Source organism: Pteropus alecto, unplaced genomic scaffold (genome assembly GCF_000325575.1).
Source record: "Pteropus alecto unplaced genomic scaffold, ASM32557v1 scaffold20, whole genome shotgun sequence".
Lineage (NCBI taxonomy): Eukaryota > Metazoa > Chordata > Mammalia > Chiroptera > Pteropodidae > Pteropus > Pteropus alecto.
In genome coordinates this window covers 22,230,485-22,253,660 of record NW_006436298.1, presented here as the reverse complement: position 1 = coordinate 22,253,660, position 23,176 = coordinate 22,230,485, and positions in this window count along the sequence as shown.

Here is a 23,176-nt window from a genome sequence, read left to right as displayed (position 1 = left end):
CAACTGGCAAGCTACATCTTCCTATGAGAGCCATGCTCTCTATGAAAAGGTCTGAAGCTCAGATGTGAGATAAAGAGATCCTCTTAGTCCTTAGTTCCTCTTATCATCTTCCCAACCTGGAGAAGTGACTGCCCTTTTGAATCTGCTACTCTGGACTCCCTAGAGCCCATTTTTCCCCCTCTCCGTAGCTAACTATTTTCTACCAATAAACAATCCTTTATATTTAATTTTCTCCGTTCAAATAACCAGTGTGGTTTCAGTCACCTGTTTGGACTCTGATGATATATTTAATAACTATTTGAAGTGGTTATAAAGTTTGTTTTAAACTTTTGCTATAAACTTTCCTATACTGACATGTAACATTCTTCCACTGATATATCTGATCTAATGAGTTACATGATAATGTTTAATGACCAATACTTGTCTCTATGAAAACAATGGAAAGAGGGAATATCAGAGTTAAAGAAAGACTCATTTTTAATTTGATTTTCTTATATTATCCTGAGCATATAGGAACTGCAAAAATACACTTTGCTTTTGAAAATGTGGCTATCATTTCCATAGCACTCTTTCTTACACTCCTACTTACCAACTATTGGTCAAATGCTTTCTTTGGAACCAACATTTGGAGTCTCTTACTCACAGTATACATAGAAAATGATTACTTGCTGCTTGCTACCTTAGCAGAATAATTGGAACAAATACATTTTAAGACTCACTCCAACTGGTTCATTTGCAAGTATAAGTAAGTTGTTCGATGGATTTGGAAGTGTATCTTTTGTATGGCCAACTGTTCTTTTCTTAAAGTTAGTAAAGTTTCACAACGTTGAGGTTTGTGAAAAGGGAAAACTGTAATTTTAGCAGACAGTGTTGTTCTTAGGCATGGACAAACTTGGGTTCCTGCCCAGCTTCCCAACTGTAGGATTGTGCTGCTCTGCAGTTTGCCAGGGCCTCTGTTTTCTGCTAATAGACCACAAGTTTTCTTGTGGGTTTTCTATTGTTAAGAATGATAAAAACAAATTCTTATAGAAAACTCAGTAGAAATGTACACTGCTTGTACAAGAAACACTGAAAAAATCTTATTTCAGTGTTCATGGTATTTCTCTCTCTCTCTCTCTCTTTTCTTTTGGCAGAAAACAGAGGCACAGGCTGGCTCGGCTGGCACCTCATCTCAAGGAAAAAAAAAAGAAAAAGAAAAAAAAAGGGAAAAATCAGAAGAAAGGAAAATCGAGGCACAGATGGCAGCAAACATTCTCAAAACCTCCACGATGAAAAGTTCTGAGATAGAATACTCATGGATTGGGCAGCCATCCCTTTGATGAAAGGTTTTTCAAATATCTATTCCTCAGTTTTGGTTATAGAGAAAATTTTGGGAAAGTAGATTTTAAAAAAGAAAAGGAAAGAGAAAAGAATGATTTAGTCACCCGAAAGAGAAAGAACTTCATAAAAAAAAAAGGTTGGCAACCTGAAATTCTCCTGATAATTACTCTAAGTATATAAGGGGCAGGGTGGGGAGGGGGAAAGAATTCTGACCTAGGGCCATTTTTGTTTCTTTTAGGTAGACCTTCATCAAAGCAAATATAAAAATGACAGCAATATTAGGCAACTGTATTAGATAACTCTTCCATAAAGTCTTAAAAAGCGTAAAGACCAAAGAAGACTATTATCATAATCATTGTTGATATCTATTCATAGAGGCAAAATTATCATCTTTCATAATTCTCAGATAGTTATATGAAAGGCTCCTTTGCCCTACTCAACATCTTTTTAACAGTATAGAATGAAAGAGTTCAGTCACGACTCTAAAAACTTACATTCAAGTTCTGAGTAATAGCAAGCACCCAAGGAAACAGAGAAAATCTTATAAGCTTTTACTAAATTATTACACAGTGGTAAAATTGAGGTTTACTTCCTAGTAATTTAGTAACTATATCACCTATAAAAATATTTTTATTTAATTAATATTTAATTGATATACAGTAAGTATGCCTTCTCAATTTTAGGATCCCTTTGAAATTCATTATTAGAGAGTGAGAATGAATTTGTGATTTTCCACAATAAGTACTCCAAAGAGATAGCTTTCTTTTTAAGGAAACAGTTTGAAAATGCTGAGAAGATATCAAAGGGCTGCTGGGGCAAATGATGTTAAATGTAAGTGAAGCATAGGCTCGGTGAATACATTTGACTTAAAAATAAATATCCTCCATGGTGGTACCTGTCTACTCTCTGCCAAACGCCCTTCATCTGAGTCTTGCACCACTGAACAATGTCTATTGTTCTCAAATGTCATCCTAAGAACCCCCACCTCAGGATGTCTCTTTCTAGCTTTTAGATGGAGAGCTCCTAAAATCCCCATCTAAATCTGTTTTGTCCTCATTTCTTCAGGGCTTTATTAAAATGCTATGATAACAAATGATGTGAGCCTCCTTGACTATATATATTCTGCTTATGGGATGCTGCTCACTGTTCTGTTCTCAAAGGCACACTGGAAACACTACCTACAAACATGTTTCTTTACCAAGGGAATCTCAAGCACTGTGAAGGATGAATGAGATTTGGGGAAAAGAAGAACCTCATATTAGTCTCAAATTATATCATTTTGGGTGATAACCTAAAATGAGGGCCATATAGATCCCATAAATGAGTTAGAAAGTACAAGTGGAAGGGCATGTGTGAACAAGAAAACAAACACTAGTACAAGTGGAAGGGCATGTGTGAACAAGAAAACAAACACTGTGTTTAAAGAGTGTGGTTTCTATTCCATTTGATCATTTAATATAGAATTATAGAGGATGTATTAACTGAGATTCCTAGTTACCAAAAGAACAAAGATTTCTATTTCTAAAAGAAGCCAGAAATCTAGATCCTTAAGTGAAACCTTTAGTTGTTAATGTTGACTTATTTACAAGTGAAAATTGATCAAACTACTTTTGAAGACTGAATACAACCTATCGGCATTGTTTTTTAGGAGGAAGCTGCTGACATGAATGGCCTTTCTCTGAGGAAAATTTAAAGATCTGAATATTGTTTGGACAGAGGGTAGACAATACCTGATAGACACAAGGGAAGAGCTCCTAAATTGCAAAGCCATGGCAATAGGTTAAGTCTGTGCCAACACGGTGTTACTTGGTGATAAAACTATTGATAACATTTAGTGAATTTAACAGGTTTCTAAACAATTTAAAAGCAATCAAGATTTAAAACTTTTTGATAATAAATAATAAAAAAATAGATTTTTTTTTTCTTTCTTTTTTTAAGCTAAAGAACTTTTATGCAAGTGATTCCCCCACTTAATTATTCCCCCACTTAATTATGCCTAAAGCTTTTGTGGTTGGCTGGTTGTGGGGTTTTTGTTTGTTTGTTTTTGTTTTTGGCAGCATCTAAACAGAGAACTTAACATACCAAATTCCCTGCACTTGTATGGCTCATCCAGGCATATCATGATGTCTTGGGCATACTGTTACTTTTTACCTTAAAGTTTTCTTTTCCATGTCAGGTTAAAGCTTATATTTGCTAATCTAGTTTCCGTAGTAGTAGCAAATAAAATGTTAATAGGTGGAAAGTTTAAGGTGAAACAAAAAGGGTTAAATACAGAGATCATTAGAAAACAGTGTGAACATATTATTCAATATTAGGAAAGAAAGTGAATTATTTAATGTCATTCTCTATTAATTTAACAGTTAAAATAGGACCAAAATATACATAAAAATGAAATAAAACAATTAGGCAACACTTTAAATGGTTACTATTAATTCACTTAATATTCATCGTAACTGTGCAGGTCATAATGAATTCATTTGATATTAATGGGAATGTTCAGCGGCAATTTCATTATAATGCAGTTTTAATTCATGTGCCATTAAAGTAAAGCAATACCAAAATTTATATTTATTTTTGAATACTGTACTAATCTCTAATTTTTAGAAACATTATGACAATGGTGGTATATTTTAAAAATCAAGGTGAAGAGTCTAAATTTAAAAAAAACTAGGATGTTGGCCTTGAGCTACACCAGCAATGTTAAAGATGATGGAGGTTTGTGTAATTAAATGTTCTATGCCATTTGGAAAACACGCGAGTTAATAGCTACTGTAAAATTTCTTATATGTCAATATTTGTTAATATTTAACTGTTTTATGCTACTAAACCTTTTTAACTTATTACCATTAACAGGGCATTAGCCAAAATCCTTTGAACTTCTCGTCATCTGCTTTTGTGGAAAGTTGGAGGTAAATTCTATATGTTTGATATTTCATTGGAACGAATAATGATTTTAATCATTTCCAAATATTATTTCATTGACACACAAAAAGTAGATTTGAATTTGTGATAAAAATTGTATTCTTTTTAGTGAATGACTTTCATGAAAGATATTGAGGAAAGTCTACAGAGAATTCTTCTATAGTATTGTAACCATAAGGTGTTACTAAAAACCTTCAAAATGGCAGCAGAAATGTACTCAGTAATGTGTTTACTTTTACTTTCTCTGGAGGCAGCCTGCGAACCATTTTGCTGTACTGTAAAAAAACAAATGACAGCAGACAAACAACCTACATCCACAGTCCAATCAACACCCACTAAAAGAGCATTTAACCCTTTAGGCAGTTATTTAGCAATACATAAGAATGCAACCTACCCTGAAATTCCTTGCTCGAAATGTTATGCTTTGATACATTGTTCACAGGCTAGGTAGCCTAGAGGTATATGTATATGTAATTTGTTCTTTTATTTATTATTGTGGAAATAATTAACTGGAATAAAGCTATCTTAAAACAGCAATATAGACTTTTCTGTCTTTCCAACCTCTACTGCAAATTAAAAATTGTTTAGAAGCAGCTTTTATACATTTAATTCACATTGCTACTTTTTTGCAATATAAAATCACAAAAAGTAACAAAAATGTATGAAAAGTTAAACTAATCCATTAAAATATTATAAATTAATAATATTTTTTAGAAAAGGATTTTCCCTTGTGCCTTAAATAATTAAAATACTGAGCAAAATATATGAAATAGCAGTTTTAAGACACTGGATATCAGGTAACCAGGATAAATATTTCTAAAACAAGGAGAATCAAGTGAGTCCTATGATTACCCAGATTACCGTCTGGTGGGAGAGTATCTAGGCCACAGCTGAGGGAAAAGCAACCTACGTGGGGTCTAGACATCTCTCTGAGTTTAGAACACAGTGAATTTGGAGTTCAAAGAGACCAAAGTGGCTACATTTCACAGAGCAAAGTACTGAAGAGGAGATAACTGCAGGGAGAAAAAGAGAAACAAAGAGAGAGAGAAATAGAGAGAGAGACAGAGAGAAAAATCTAGACATCTACAGAGGGCCCCATGAGCCTTCACCTTTGTAATGGATATATATCTGTGAGGAAACTACTTTAGACTGCAGAAAGAACAACATAATGTTTAGAGGGAACAATCTGTAGGAGAGAATTAAGAGCAGAATTTAGATCAACTATAGCCAAAAAGAAAATAAAAATCTTGACAAGCCACTAGGCAATGACCTCTAAGAGAAATGAAATAAACTATTGACAGGCCTCAGGTGGAGAAAATTAAAATTAAAAGAAAGTTTTTAAAGGAGTAAACTATTTTCAAGAAACCTAACTATAACCAAAAAAAAGAGTTCAACAGTATTTACAGAAATATAAAAGAATCCAGCAGCCAGAAGGTAGAATTTACAATATCTGGCATTTAAGTAAAAATTAAAGATGCAGGAAAATATCTTTAATGAGGAGAAAAATCAATGAATAGACAGATGCAGAAATAACATAGATAATAAAATTAGTACAGAAAGCCATTAAAACAGCTATTACAACTATGTTTCATATATTTATAAAAGTATAAGAAAAATTGAGCATATTAAGTAGAAACATTAAAAAAAAAAGAATGCATTACAAACCAACCTTCTAGAAAATGAATATTGTAATTCCTGAGTTGAAAAATACACTGAATGAAATTACTTGCAAATTAGATACTACAGCAGAAAAGATTAGTGAACTTGAAAAAATGGCAATAGAAACTATCTAAAACAAAACAGAAAATAACACTGAAAAATATAATCAGAGCAATAGTCAGCGGTGGGACAATTTAAAGCTGTCTAACATGTACGTAATTGGAATAGGAAAGGAGGAACAGAAAAAAAATTTTTTGAAGAATTTTCCAAATTAAAGGAATGGCATAAATCCACAGGTAAAAAAAGTTTAATAAATTAATAAAAGAAAACATAAGGATAATAAAAAGAGAAAGAAGGTAACAAGAAATAGATTGGACAATTAAAAAACTAATATCAAGTTGGAAGGTTTCATTTTACCTATAGCAATGATTGCAAAAAAAAAAAATGTAAATTACCTAAAGACTCCAATTAAAAGACAGAGACTGTCATATTTAATAAAAATGATGACTCAACAACATGTTGCATACAAGAAATGCATTAAGTATAAGACAATATAGGTTAAAAGGAAAAAAGATATAAAATAATATTCCATCCTAACACTAATCCAAAAGAAGCTGAAGTGGCAATATAAATATTAGATAAGGCAAATTTCAGAGCAGAGTATCATAATGACAAAGAGGTTTATCTCAAGAATGCAAAATTGAATAACATTCAAAATCAAGCAATGTAATATACTTTATTAAAGCCTAATAAAAGGAAAATCATATGATCTTATCAATATATGCAAAACAAATCTACAAAATCCAAATCCACTGTTGTGAGAAACTCTCCTCTGAAAAAACTAGGAATCAAAAGTAACATCCTGAGGCTGATGAACTGTGAAACCTACAGCTAACATCATACTTGATAAAATGATGAAAGGCAGACTGTTTCTCTTGTAAGGTCATGAACAAGACAAAGATGCATGCTTGTGCCACTTTTACTAAATATTCAGTTCTTTATAAACTCTATCTCTCTATTTACTATTAATGGAAATAATAAATTCTAAGTACCATTATTGGAAAAACAATTGCATTAGCTACCCTAGGAGTCATTTTGCAACAATGAAACTAATGTAAACAATTATCATTGTTGTTCTTTCTATATATAAAAAATAGAGGTAAGAGTTCTCAAAAACACCAAAAATCAGATATACTGAAGTATTTCATCACAAGACTTAACACAACGAGGCTTTCAGGGGGCCAGAAACAGGAGAGAGCAAACATGGCTGCTGTTATGTGATTCTTAGTGCTTTCTCATTATCAACAGGATGCTAATGGAAGGAAATATCCTTCCATTTCTCCGTTTTCACCGCTTCATGGTGCAAACAATGTATCATGGAATAAACATTCCTCATGACTTAACAGAATCAAAGCAGGACAGTTTGTTCCATCTTCTCTCCTATATGCAAGACTTTCCTTCTCAGTAAATGGCACCACTATTCAATTAGTTGCTACTATCCACTCAGTTAATAGCTCAAAACAAAAAATTGGTAGTTTTTTTTTTTCATTTCTTTATTTCCTTCATCTGATATTATGTATAACAGTAAATACTGTCTACTCTAGCAGAAATATTCAGAATTTTATCAGTTCTTACCATATCCTTATAATTCTAGTCCAAGCTAATATCTCTTATCCGGACTATTGCAGATGCCTTCTCTTTGATTCTCCTCTAATGTATATTGGTTTACAGTGACCCACCCTAGCAGTGAGCTCTTGTAATTTTCTAAATTATAAGTCAGATCATACCATGCACCTGCTTAAAACCAATCAATGCTTCTTCCCACTTCCACCACTTTAAACATCTTACTATGCGCTGCGAGACTGTACATGATTCAGACTCAATCCTGCCTCTTAGATTTCAATATTTTCTTCTCTTCTCCTCATTCCCCATCCTTCATCCATACAGGCTTTCTTTCTTATTAACATATATGTTCTTTCCCACATAACAATCATTGAATTTCCTGTTCTTTTTTTGCTCGAAAATCTCTTCCCCACATCTTTACATGACTACTTCCTGCTCTTACCTAAGAACCTCTTCCATGAGGCCTTTCTTGAATACTCCGACTAAGAATTTTCCACCTCAGCTGTCATTCTTATCACATTAGTATTTAGAGTTTGCCTCCCTCTTTTAAATACTACCATAAAGTCAGGGTCTCATTCTCTCTTGTCCAGTCGTGTATCCTTAACACTTACAACAGCAATAGGAGATTGGTAGACCTTCAATAAATATACACTCACTGAGATGGAATAACTTAGTGACTCAGGAAAACACAAGCACTCTGTGAGGTGCCCAGTGAAGTTATATTGTCAGTAAACAATAGTCAGAGGAAGGAAAAGGAAATTTTAAGTCTCCAAGCTCTTTACCGTTGAATAAAAAGCACAGTTAATATATAAAGTTACTGACATATAAGAGGCTTGCTCTCTTTCTTTTTGACAGATTGCAAATCTGTGCTTGTGAAGTCACGATTCTCTGTGAGAAGATGAATTGTTTGCATGACTATTTGACTACTGGCCATGAATGTATTCTCTATTAATTTGCAAAGAAATATATTAGAAACAAAATAAACTGTTTTGAATCTTTTATTGACGTTCTCTTGTCTTTGACTCTATAGACAGGATTCTGTGATGGATTAACCTGTATGAGGTCAGTATCAACCCTTGGTTATTAATGTTCATACAGAACCTTAACCTTAATACCATCTCAAGAGGAAGGGTCAGTGGAAAAGTTCTCTAGAAAAATCAAATAAAATAGATTTGTGTCCTCCATCCTCCTTTTTAAAACATATTTTAATGACTTCATATGTTATGCACTCAGGTGGGTCATTCATTAATGAAGCTGTTATTTTATAACTTGAAAATTAAAGAAGCCAAAAACATCATTTATGTGAGTTGTTTTTATGCTCAGTTTATATAAGAAACAAAGTACACTAGCATGAAGGTGAGTTAATCCCCTTGCCCACCCCATCGCAATTTGGCAGCTAGTAAAGTGAGGTCATAAATGCATTAGAAAACAGCTAGAACTTCAGTTAGAGACATCTAAATATAATCTTGCATATAAATTCTGAGATAAGATGATAATCTATTTAGAAAAAAAACTAAATAATTGCATTGTGCCTATTCTCAGGAGAAAAGTATTTCAAAAGGGTGATTATCCTAAAGCAGCATTTCTCATTGTCCAAATATTAATAAGTTATAAGGAACACGAAGAAACAGGGGACAATGTCCCAATCAAAGGAACAAAGTAAATCTCCTGAAACTGACCTTAAAGAACAGGAGGTATATAAATTATTTGAAAGAAAAAATGAACCATCACAAAGAGGCTCAATGACCTCAGGAAAATGATGAATGAACAAAAGTATAATTTAACAAAGAGATAGAAAATATATTTTTTAAAATGACCAAACAATTTCGGAGGGGAAAATTAATGACTGATTTGAAAAACTCCCTTGAAAAGATTAATAACAGACTTGATCAAGCAGAAGAAAGAATCAGTGAAATTAAATACGATTCGTTTGAAATTATCCAGTCAGAGGAACAAAGAGAAAAAAATGAAAAAGAATGAAGAAAGCCTAAGGGACTTATTGGACATCATCAAGCAGAACAATATACACCTTGTGGTCCCAGAAAGACAATAGAGAACAAAAAGGGCAGAAAGCTTATTTAAAGTAATACTAGTCAAAAACTTTCCAAATCTGGGAAAGGAAATAAAATCCAGTTTTAAGACCTATGGATCTATACAGAATCAATCTAAAGAAATCTATACTGAGATATATTATAATCAAATTATCAAAAGTCAAGACAGAGTTTTGAAAGCAAGAGTCACTTTTGTAACTTGTCGAATACAAGAAAAATCATAAATATAAACAGATTTTTTTAGCAGAAATCTTGTGTGCCAGAAGGGAATAGAATGATATATTTATCATGCTTAAAGAAAAATATATCCTACTAAGAACACTAAATTTGGCAAAATTGTGCTTCAAAATGAAGAGATAGAAATTTTCTCAGGTAAATGAAAGCTGAGGGAGTTTATACACATAGACTTGCCTTATGTGAAATGCTAAAGAGAGTTCTTCAAGCTGAAACAAAACAATATGTGAAACGGCAGCACAAAAGCATGTGAAATTGTAAACCTCACTGGTAAAGGTGAATTCATCGAAAAAAAGTGTACTTCTGTAACAATAGTGGGTAAATCACTTTTAATTCTGGTATAGAAGTGAAAAGACAGAAACATAATGAGACTATAAGTATAAATAGAGATTAATGATAAGGAATGTAAAAAGATATCATTGGCACTATTAAAAACAAAGTCTGTGTTTTTAAAGTGTAGTGTTAATGTAGATTTGTAATTACCTTAAATAGACAACTATACCAAAAGATGTTTTACGTAAGCCCCATGGTAACCACAAAGAAAATACCTATACGAGGTTAAAAAAAAAAAAAAGACTATCAGAAAAGAATTGAAAGAATCACTACAAAAAAAAGCAATAAAATATAAAAAAAAGACAGTAAAAGAAGATAAGAGGGACAAATGAGCTGAAAGAAAGAACACAATAAACAAAATGGCGATAGTGAGTCCTTCCCTATCAATAATTAATTTAAATGTATATGGATTAAATTCCTCGATTAAAAAACAATGTGGCTAAGTGCATAAAAACCACAACCCAACTATATGATCTCTACTACAGTCTTTATTTAGATATAAGGACACACATAGGCTGGAAATGAAAGGATGAAAAAAATATTCCATGCAAATGGTAACCAAGAGTATAAGGTGACCATATTTATAGACAAAAGTATAGCATTTCAGTCAAAAACTGTCACATGAGACAAAGAAGGACATTATGTAATGATTAAAGGGTCAATTCACCAAGATGATATAATAGTTATAACTATAAATGCACACATCGGAATATTTATATATTATACATATATATACATCTATACATATATATTTTATACATATATACACAAAGCAAATATTGAAGACTTGTAAGAAGAAATAGCAATAACAATAAAAGTAGGATGTTTCATACCCCACTTTCAATAATAGAACATCCACACAGAAGATCCAAAGAAAACAGAGTACTTTAATGCTCTGTAATATATTTAATGTCTGCCAGTGCTACTCTCTTCTCATAATTTTTCTTTTTAAAAAAGAAAAGAAAAGCAGACAGAATACTTGAGCAACACTATGGATCAAATGGACCTAGCTGACATACATAGAACATTCCACCCACCATCAAAAGAATACATATTTTTCTCAAGTACACATGAAACATTCTCCAGAATAAATCATGTTAGGTTACAAAAAAAGTCTTAACATATTTAAGAAGACTGAAATCACATCAAGTATCTTTTCTGACCACAATGGAATGAAACTGGAAAATTTACAAATATGTGGAAATTAAACGGCATATATTTGGACAACCAGTAAGTCAAAGAATAAATCAAAAGAGAAATTAAAAAAAAAAATCTAGAGACAAACAAAAATAAAAACACTTACCAAAACATATGTGATGCAGTAAAGACAGGACTAAGGAAAATTCACAGTGATAAAACCTACATTAAAAAAGAAAAAAGATCTCAAATAACCTAACTCTACACAACAGGGAACTGAGAAAAGAACAAATTAAGCTTAAAGTTAGCAGAAGGAAGAAAATAATAAAGATTAGAGCAGTACAAAAAGAGAATAAAAAATCAATAGAAAAAATTAATAAAACTATAGTTGATTTTTTAAAAAAAGATCCACATAATTAGCAAAACTTTAGCCAAACTAAGAAAAAAAGAAGACAAATAAATAAAATCAGAAATAAAAGAGGAGACATACAACTGATGCTACAGAAATTAGAGAGATCATAAGAGATTGCCCTGGACAATTACATGCTCCAAAATTGGAAAACCTAGAATAAATGGATAATAAACTCCTAGAAAAATCTACAAAAACTGAATCGTGAAGAAATACGAAATCTGAACAGAACAATAAACAGTAAGAAGATTGAATCACTGACCAAAAAAAAAACCGAATCTCCCAACAAACAAAAGTCCAGGACCAGAGGTCTTCACTGGTGAATTCTACCAAATATTTAAAGAAGGATTAATGCAAATCTTTCTCAAACTCTTCCAAAAATTTTTAGAGGAATCGAATCCAAACTCATTTTATGAGGCCAGCATTATCCTAATACCACAGCCAGAAACATATACTAAAATAAAAGAAAATGCAGGCCAATATCTCTTGTAAATATAAAAGCAAAAATCCTGCACAATATACCAGCAAACAAAATTCAACAGCAAATTCAAAGGGTAATATAACAGAATCAAATGGGTTTTATCCTTGGGATGCGAGGATGGTTTAACATATAAAAATCAATCTATATGATACATCGCATTAACAGAATAAAGGATAAAAATTAAATGATTATCTCAGATGAAGAAAAAACACTGGACATAATTCAACACCCTATTATGATAAAAAGTCTCAACAAAATAAAAGCCACATGTAAATAGTCTACGGCTAACATAATAAATGGTAAAAACTGACACAAATAAATGAAAAGTCATTCCATGTTCATGGATTGGAAGAGTTAATACTATTAAAATGTCCTTACTATCAAAGCAATACACAAATTCAATGCAATTCCTATCAAAATTGCAATGGAATTTTTTATAGAAATAGGAAAAAAAAAATCCTAAAATTCACATAGAGTCAAAAGGACCCTGAATAGCCAAAATAGTCTTGAAAAAGAACAAAGGTGAAAGCTACCCGTCTTAATTTTAAAACATATTACAAAGCTATATAAAGTCAAAACAGTATGGTCTAAAGACATATAGACTAAGAGAACAGAATTGAGAGCCCAGAAATAAATCTATGCATATACAGTCAGTTGATCTTTGACAAGGGTGCCAAGAATACAAAATGGGGAAAGAATAGTCTCAACAAAGAGTGTTGGGAAAACTGGATATCTACATGTAAAGAAAGAAAAAAAAAATTGTATACTAATCTTATACCATGCATAAATATTAAAAATAGATTAAAGATGTAAACATAAGACTCAAATTGTAAAGCTTCTAAAAGAAAACATAGGAGAAAATAAGGACACTGATATTGGTCTCAGCAATGATTGCATGGATATGACACCAAAAGCTCAGGTTACAAAAGCAAATATACACAAGCAAATATATCAAACTTAAAAGCTTCTGTACAGCAAAGGAGATGATCAACAGAGTAAAAGGCAACCTATGATATATCTGATAATAGCCTAATATCCAAAATATATTAGGAAATAGATAATTCAATAGCAAAAAGACAAGAAATAACCTGATTTTTTTAATAGGCAAATAACTTGAATACATTTCTCTAGACATACAAATGGCAAACAGGTATATGAAAATATGTTCCACATCACTAATCATCAGAGAAATGTAAATTGGAACCACAATGGCCATCACTCTATATACTTCTTAGAAGGACCATTATTCAAAAAAAGAAAAAAATATATTTAAAAAAATGTTAGCAAGGATGTGGAAAAATTGGAATCCCCTGTGCACTGTTAGTTGGAGTGTAAAATGAAGCAGCTACTATGAAAAAAAGGTATTTAGGTTCTTAAAAAAGCTAAAGCAGAACTATCATATGATCCAGTAATCCCCCTTCTGGGTATTAATTCAGAAGAATTGAAATCAGGATCTCAAATATTTGCACCCCCATGTTCACTGAAGCATTGTTCACATGGCCAAAAGGTGGAAACAACCTAAATATCAACAGATTAATGGATAAATGAAATGCAGAATATACGTACAATGGAATATTATTGAGTCATATACAAAAGTACGTATGTCCTGTAATATGTTGAAACAGGGATGAAATTTAAGATTATGATAAATAAAATGAACTCATCACAGAGGGACAAATACTGCATGATTCTACTTATATAAGGAATCTAAGAAGTCAAACTCATTAAAGCAGAAAGTATAATGGTGGTTGTCTAGGTCAGTGGTCCCCAACCTTTTTGGCACCAGGGACCAGTGCTCCTATGAGAATCTAATGCCTAATGAGCTGGGGTAGAGCTGAGATGGTGATGCTAGTGCTGGGAAGTGGCTGCAAATACTGATGAAGCTTCCCTCACTTGCCAGCCCACCGCTGGCCTCCTGCTGTGCAACCTGGTTCCTAACAGGCCATGGACCAGTTCCGGTTTGTGGCCCGGGGGTCGGGGACCCCAGGTCTAGGTAGTGTGGAGGTCGAATGACTATAAAGTTTCAGTCATGTAAAATGAAAAAGTTTGAGATTCTATTTCACAACATTATGCTCTTGTTAATAATACTGTATTTCAGGGGTCCACAACCACCCTGCCATAGACTGGTACCGGTCCATGGCCTATTTGGAACCGAACCACATAGCAGGAGGCCAGTGGTGGGCTGGCAAGTGAGGGAAGCTTCATATGTATTTGCAGCCACTCCCCATCACCAGCATCACTGCCTCAGCTCCATCTTAGATCATCTGGTATTAGATTCTCAGAGGAACACTGGCCCCTGGTGCCAAAAAGATTGAAGACCTCTGCTGTATGGTACACTTACAAACTTGTTAATAGGGTAGATATCAAGTTGTTTTGTTTTAGGACAATTATTTAAAAATCAACTATTTCTTCCTACACACTGAGGAATATCAGATGTAATTTAAAGGGGAAGGATCCCATTGCAAAAAGGGCTTTATACACTCTCTTCATCTTTCACAGTGAAGGTTAAAATCATGAGGAACGCGAGATAGACTAAATCTTTAGGAGCTGCTAGGCTGCCTGCTAACTCTTGAAACCACTTAAAGAACTGCACATACTGAACTTAGTAATAAAGCATTTCTATGATTATTCAAAGTTTCCACTCTACTTCTCACTCATGCTCTGGGCATACTGGCTGTTTTTCAATTGATCAAAGTGCTGTCTTCCAGCCTTGGAATATTTGCATGTGATCCCTCTTCCTGGAAAGCTCTTACCCCCATTCCTGACTTCTGGCTTCTTCATCTGGTCTGGTCTTTGGTTTAGCATGATAGACAAGAAAAGACTGTCTAGATGATTCTCTCTGCATTGTCTCCCTATTACTGTCTTTCATTTCACTTTATTGTTTTCCCTATCACAATTTGTAGTTACATACGTGTCTATTAATGTATTGATGTCTATATACATTACCTCAACCAAGCTACAAAATTCATGAAAGTCAGGTACAGGTTCTTTTTTGAATTGTTATTTATTCTTTATTTCATTTCTGAAAACCCAGAGTAAGAAATAAAGAAATAAAACTTCAATGTGTATAAGAATTTCCTGGAGTTCTTTTTATTTTTCAGCTTTACTGAGGTATAATTGACAAATAGAATCGTAAGATATTTAAAGTATACATCATGATAATTAGATATGCATATACATTTTGAAAGAATTCTGCCAACCCATCTAGGTAATTAATACATTCATCACCTCACACAATTAACTTTTTAAAATTTGGGGGAGAACATACATGTTCTACTCTCCTAGCAAATTTCAATTATATTATACAGTGTTATCAACTATAGTAACCATGTTACACATTAAATTCTCAGACCTTATTCATCCTACAGCTGAAGGAACCTGGGGTTCTTATTATAATGGACATTCTGATTCATTAGGTCTAGGGTGAGGCCCAAAATTTTGCATTATTCACAGGCTCCAAGCAGTTGCTTGCTGGTCTACTGGTCTAAAGAACAAAAATCAAGTAGCAAAAATCTAGTGAACTAAAATGATTAAATAAATAAATACATGTTGACTGAATTAACTAGAGTGACTAAGTGAAAAAAAAAAAAAAGGAAACTACAACCAGCTCTAACTTCAAGAATATATCAAGAGAATGGACCTAGAGGATATTGAGCTGAGTGGAGTAAGTCAGACAGAGAAAGACAAATGCCATATGATTTCACTTATATGTGAAATCTAAAGGATAAAATAAGTGAACAAACAAAACAGAAACAAACTCATAGATACAAAGATCATTTTGATGGTTGCCAGGTGGGAAGGGGTTAGGGGGATTGGTGAAAAAGGTGAAGAGATTAAGAAGTACAAATCGGTAGTTACAAAATAGTCATGGGGATGTAAAGTATAGCATAAAGAATATAGTCAATATTGTAATAACTACATATGTTGTCATATAGGTGCTAGATTTATCAGGGTGACCACTTCATAAGTTACATAAATGTCTAATCAGTATGTTGTACACCTAAGCTAATATAATATTGTATATCAGCTGTAATTGAAAAATAAAAATTATTTTAAAAATACAATCTAAAAAGGTGACAGTTTTAATTACAATAACATTTACTAATTAATCATTAGTCACAAAATCATGGCCAAGATTTTTTTGATTAACAGCTTGGATGCAGTGTAGTTCCTAAATTGCAATACTACTTAAGTTGACAAATGATTCAGTAGACGTTATTTTTATAGTACCTTGAATAGAACAATTTGGGGAATTATATACTGTTTGTGTTCTCTTAAATCAGGCCATTCCATTACCTGTTCTTAATTTTGGCAAAAATCAAAATTTAATTTAAAATGTTAAAGAGTTAACAATATGGTTTCACAATAAAATGGTTTATCAAAATGAAGATTCCCTACATTAACCTAAATGCTTTCTGGATAAATGAATAGTGCCTATAATATGCCCTCAAATGTTAGAGGTTAAAAATATATGGATTAATAGAGCACACTTTGTAACTTTCACAAGATTTCAAAGTTAAAAGTGGGGAGTCATAAAATAAAGCAATCACAACCTTTTACAGCAGTATGAATAAGGCACCCTGGGAGACAGGGAGAGAAGAATTTACCTATGACTGGAGAAGTCAAGAACTTTGTGAAAGAAATTACATTTAACTTGAATTTTTAAGAATGACTCAGAGTCATTTTTAAGAATGATGGTTAAGGATGACTCAGAGTCATTCTTAAAAATGACTGGACAAGGTTATGAAAATGCCATGCCAGAAATGGGTAGGGGGAAAAGTACAAAAACAGAAAACAAGGCCAGGGTGCACTGTGTAAGTAAAAAGCCTAGGGATTGCAAGAACAGGGTTGTTGAAAAGATTGGTAAAGCTCAAATCACAAAATCTCTTTTAGTTCACATGAAGGGTTTGGGGCCTATCTTGTAAGTCAACAGTTTTCTGTGTTCCTCTGTAGCAGAGACAACAGATGATATTTACATACAGCACACAATGCCATGAGCAGAGCCAAGGTCGGTATAATTCCTTGCACTCCATCTATATTGGTCCTTTACCATGTAACATGAGAAATCATATAAAAAATAAGTAGGTGATAGTGGATTATCACAATTTTTATTCTCCTTGAACTGATTTAGTGAAGTAAATCATTCAAAAAATTTTCATAATACATCTCTGAGCCTAACATATCACATTACTGTGCCATTAACACCACAGCATTCTAGAATTTTTGCTGTGTTAAAGACAAGGTCTACTACATATCTGAGGTAAGATTGTACACAATTTTTTTTTTTTTTTTTTTTTTTTTAGTAAAGTCACTTTGGCTGCAGTGAAGAAAGTGAATTGGTGATTAGAAGTGGAGTGAAGACCACCATACGGCAATACTCTGCATAGATGAGACACATTTCTCTGGAGTGACACAAAAGACAACAAGAATTGGCCAGCTCAACCCCTATTTCCAATCACTTTCTTTTTTTTTTTTTTTTTTTTTCTATCTCTACTATAATAGATAAGAAAAAGAATACCCACCTAACTTGTCTCTCCTGCAATGAGTGGCCATGTGACAGTTCAGGCCAATAACATGTAAACATTAGTCTGCAAGACTTCTGGAGGGGGCTTTCTTCATTGAAGGCACATACTGTTGATGCTTCCCTTCACTCCATTCTTCCTGTCTTAAATAAGGAGGTGATTCCTAAAGTGGCACAACTACTTTGTGTCCATAATTTCCAAGAAAATTGCTAAGAGCTAATATCTTTGAGCTGTCTATAGCAGACCTCCTCCAAGGTTCTTACATTAAAAATAAAATAAAAACTCCTATTTATTTTAGTAATTGCATGTTGAGTTCTTTGTTCCTTACATGTGAAAGATGTTTCTGAATATCAAAGCAGAACTTATTCAACTATATGACTCTCCCATGTGTGGATGTTCTGGTGTATTCCTTTACCATTCTGGTGAGGCATCCCCTCATAAATCAATGCTTTAATGACCCACTGTTATTGATGGGAGAATGTCATATCTCAGTAGTGATGGGATAGAAAAAAAGGCTCAGAAATAATTTGTTGCAAGGCTATTAGAATAGTTTGGGTTACATGAAAAAAAGACAACTCTTCAGCAATAGCAGTGAGGATATAAAAAGAAAAAAAAAGGCAATAAATATTGAGAGGAATAAAAAGAATACAATATTTGGTTTGAGAATTATGGAATTTGTGATATTTCTGAAATATCAAGAGGTAATGTTCAGACATCTTCAGGGAATATGATTCTGAAGCTCATGAGAGATATTAAATACTTATATGCTGATATGAGGATATTATTCAGGTAAAGAGAGTTAAGTTTAGAGTCATCATGGTCCAAATAACTTCCAAATGGTCCCACAGTTTATTTTTTGCTTTTTAATTGAATAGGTTGACACTTAATGATGCTTACCTACAAGAAAAAATTTTAGAACTGGGTGTAAACATGGAAAAGTTTGGTTCACTTGCCATATGTGTAATTCCTATAATAAAATGGGAGTGTTCTCACTAATTTATGTGGATAAAAGAGACATTTGTTCCCATTAGCACTGTATTTATTATCCATGAAATTTGTAAACTAGGTTCATACATTTATTTGTACATTCAACAAATAGGCTGATAGTCAAAAGTAAATATAAATACCAATCATATAATCACCTAATATAAAATAACAACTGTAATAATAATGAAGAAGGTGATTTAGGAATATGGTGCTATGAAGTGAAAGCCTAATTAAATAATTTGGCCTCTGAAGAAGATAAGCTAGCACTTCCTCAAGAACTTAAAATAGTGACTGGGATCTGAGGAATAGGTAAGGGTTAAAGAGCTGGGGTGGGGTTAAAGCAATGGAAAACATCCTTGCAAATGCTGTGTAGTGGGAGGGAACATAGAAATGAGAGAAATACAGAGAGACATTAGGATTGTCATGCAGTTAAGGCTGGAGAACTTAGTAATGAGCAAATGGTTCAAGATTTTGTGGGCTTGTTAGGAAATTTTCTTGTACCACTGAAAAGGTTTACAGGCATGAAACAGTGGATAAGCTAATCAAGATTCACTTCATGTTCCTGCCCATAATCATTCTTAATTTGTGAAAACAACTATTATCAAAACATTATTCAGAGCCACTACTATTTGTAAACTACATATGTATTATTTAGAAGAATATAAGTTAGGAAGAAAATTTATTATTTACTTTAATGATATATTGATAAGTTATGGGGCTCAAGCATCTAAAATAACCGTTAGTGATATTAAAGAGTCAAAATAAAATTAAAAAGAGCAACAATAACAACAAAGACATCCATGACCAATTTGAAGTGAGAAATAAAGATTATCACACAAACACAACTAAAGATATAGTCATGGGATGGATAAAGGAAGTGTGTATTAACTGGGGAAGTAGAGACATCTACTTCTATACCCTGAGCCTACAGAAGAGCACTACTTCTTTGTACCTATAATTTGGTGAACTAACATCAAAAAAATAGTAATAAACGCATTAAATTTAAACAAACTGACTTTAAAATGTTATATCACAATATTGCAGTAAGCTCTATTCTAGGAAGAAAATACTGAAAATGCCCTACTTACAAACAAATTCAAGGCCAATAGAAGGAGAGATTTGGGGAAATAACAGAGAAAATGGAATGAAATGAGGTCACAGTTACAGAAGATATATCATGAATATGAATTATTATTTGTGTCAGGGTCTTTATTCATGAAACATTATTTCAGAATGAATGTAAAATAACAAGCATCTCTTTAATCTTAATTTCAAGAAGAACTGGTAGATCGTGTTCTTTCTACCGAAACCACAAATGGAATTTGGGTGAGAAATTGTATAAAATAACTGGCTGTATGTCTAAATACTGGTAATGTTTGGCCATATAATCATTCATGAAACTGCTAAAAAAAAAGATCCCAAAACCAATAATAATCTATAGCTACAGTCTAATTTTGAGATTTGTCCCATAATTCTTAATACTTCAGCCTATTAAAATATTCAATTTTATCAAAATTGCTTATTTAACAACCCAAAGAATCTATACCTCTCTTTTTGTGCATAGAAAAATTCAAATCATAGTTTATTTACCACTTTCTATGTGATATTACTTCTACAATTCTCACAACCACACCATAAAGTATTCTTATTTCCATTTACAGAAGAAAAGGAAACTCAGAAAGGTAAATAGCTTGCCCAAGTTCACAGAACAGACCTGGTATGAAGTAGACACGCCAAATTTACCTAAGCTTATTTTTAAATTGTTTTGGAATTACTGCTTTAAAGGGGTCACAATTTGCAATGACCTGAATCATTAGCAGCAAAATTTCTCTAAATATCAGCTGCTGTTGTAAATCAGAAAACAAAATTCAGACTAGGGTCACTGAAAAGAAAGTCTTGTTTATAATCATTTTTTCCCCAAATGCTTCCCTTAAACTCAGGTTATAATTTCAATCTAATATTCCCTTAATATTAGAGGAGTGGCTACTTGCAAAAGAAATTTCCAACAATAGATTTGAAAGTGTCAGTTGCTGTGTGAAAATGATATTCCCTGATAAATATTTGCAGTTGTGCTAAAAGGGGTAGTTGATACAACTAGGAAGTATGAAGTTGTTGAATTTCCATGGAATAAATGTTGCTCAATGGGGCACAAGAGGAGGGGGAGATACAGAAGATAAATTATTTTATTTATCTCTCCTGTGATTTGTCCTAATATATGGTATACCTACAACCTGCTTTGTCTCTTTATGGCTTGTGAAGTAGTGCATGAATCAAAAACTCATCACTTTTTTTTCTTCTCATCCCATTTCTGGACCTTTTCCCCTGAGTTTCACTGCTTTAGGTCACACCACACAGTAAAGCATTAGCACTTAAATTTTACTTCATGCTCAGTTTTCTAGGAACCCCAAACTACCTCAGTTATTACCGTAAGTAGCTTGACTCCTCTTTATGATGTTGGAGGCTTTGGAAAAAAAAAAAAAAAGAAGGCTATAAATTGTTACTTTAATTCATGATCTGAAAAGCAAAGTATTTTAACAGCAGTTTTAAAGAGACTCTTGTCTCACAGACATAGAGAGGAACATGTTGATAATCAAGCTCAGAATCTGGTTTTGAGTGTGACTGAAATACATAGGAGACTACATGCTTACCCTAAGACATTCCTATGTCAAAGTCAGGGCCTTGATAGGAAAATAGGGGAACTTGAGACTAAGTAAGACATCTAGGTAAATAAGATTACTGAGTACTCAGATACTCCTAAATTTTCCTGGCCACCAGAAGAAATTTTCTTTTCCTTGATAGAGCAGAGATGTCTTTCATCACATGGAGACTTTTTAAATATCTCACTTCCAATTCTAGCAAACTGTATGTCAGCAACATATAAAAAAGAATTACATACTATGTTTATGTGGGGTTTATCCTAGGAATGCAAATTTGGTTCAACATAAAAAACCCATTAAGGTAATACACCATATTATTAGAATACACATTTCACATACATTTCACAATAGATACAGAAAGGCATTTGGCAAAATCCAACACTCTTCATGATAAATATACCAAACTTGAAATAGAAGAAAACACCCTCAATCTAATAAGGAAAATGTAACAACAACAACAAAAAATCACAGCTAATATCAGACTAAGAGGTAAAAGAGTAAAAGCTTTTATTCTAAGATCAGAAACTAGACAAAGATGCCTGCTCTCAGCACTTCTATTTAACACTGTATTGGAGGTTCTAGCCTGGGAAATGTGACAAGGAAAGAAATGAAAGGCATCCAGATTGGAAAGAAAGAAAGAAATCTATATTTATAAGTGCCATAACCTTATATGTAGAAAATCCCAAGAAATCCACAACAAAACTGTTAAAGTTAAAAAAAAAATTGTTCAGCAAGTCTGTTAGAATACAGGATCATTACACAAAAATTAATTTTATTTCTATACACTAGTAACGAGAAAGCAATTCTGTTTACATTAGTATCAAAAAGAATAAAATACTTAGGTATAAATTTAAAAAAAGAAGTTCAAGACCTGTACATTACAAAATGCCACTGAATAAAGTTATGTGATACCATTAATTAAAGAACACTTAAATAAATAAAAAAATCCCCACTTTATAGATTAAAAAACTTGTTAAAATGTCAGTACTATCCAAATTCATCTTCAGATTCAATATAATCATATCAAAATCCTAGATACATTTTTTTCAGAAATTGACAGACTGATTCTAAAATTTATATGGAAATTCAAAGGAGTCAGAATAACCAAAACTATCATGAAAAAGAATAAAGTTTGAAGACTCATGCTTCCCAATTTCAAAACTTCGTATAAGTCTATAGTAATCAAGGCTATACGGTACTGGCATAGGGATAGATATATAGATCAATGGAATAGAATTGTGAGTACAGCAATTTAATCCATACATTTATGGTCAACTGAATTTTGACAAGGGAGCCAAGATAATTTAATGAGGAAATAATAGTTTCTTTTTTTTAAACATGTAGTGCTGAAGATAACTGGATATCCACATACAAAAGGAGGTTATAATCCTTAATCAGAGCATATACAAAAATTAATTCAAAATGGATCAAAGATCTAAATGTAAGAGCTAAAACTATAAAAATTTTAGAAAATATCAGTATAAGTGTTTGTAACCTTGGATCAGGCAGTGGAGTCTTAGATATGACACTAAATGCAAAAGCAACAAAGGAAAAATAGTTCTGGCTTCATTAAATTTTTAAAACTTCTGTGCTTCAGAGCACAATATCAAGAAAGTGAAAACACAACTCATTGAATGGGAGAAAATGTTTGCAAATCACATATCTAATAAGGGTTTAATATCCAAAATATATAAACAACTATTACAACTCAACACTAAAAAAGTCAGGTAATTCTAATAAAAATGAGTAAAATATTTGAATAGAAAGTTTTTCAAAGAAGATATAAAGTGGATGATAAATATATTTGACATCATTAGTGAAATGCAAATGAAAACTATAGT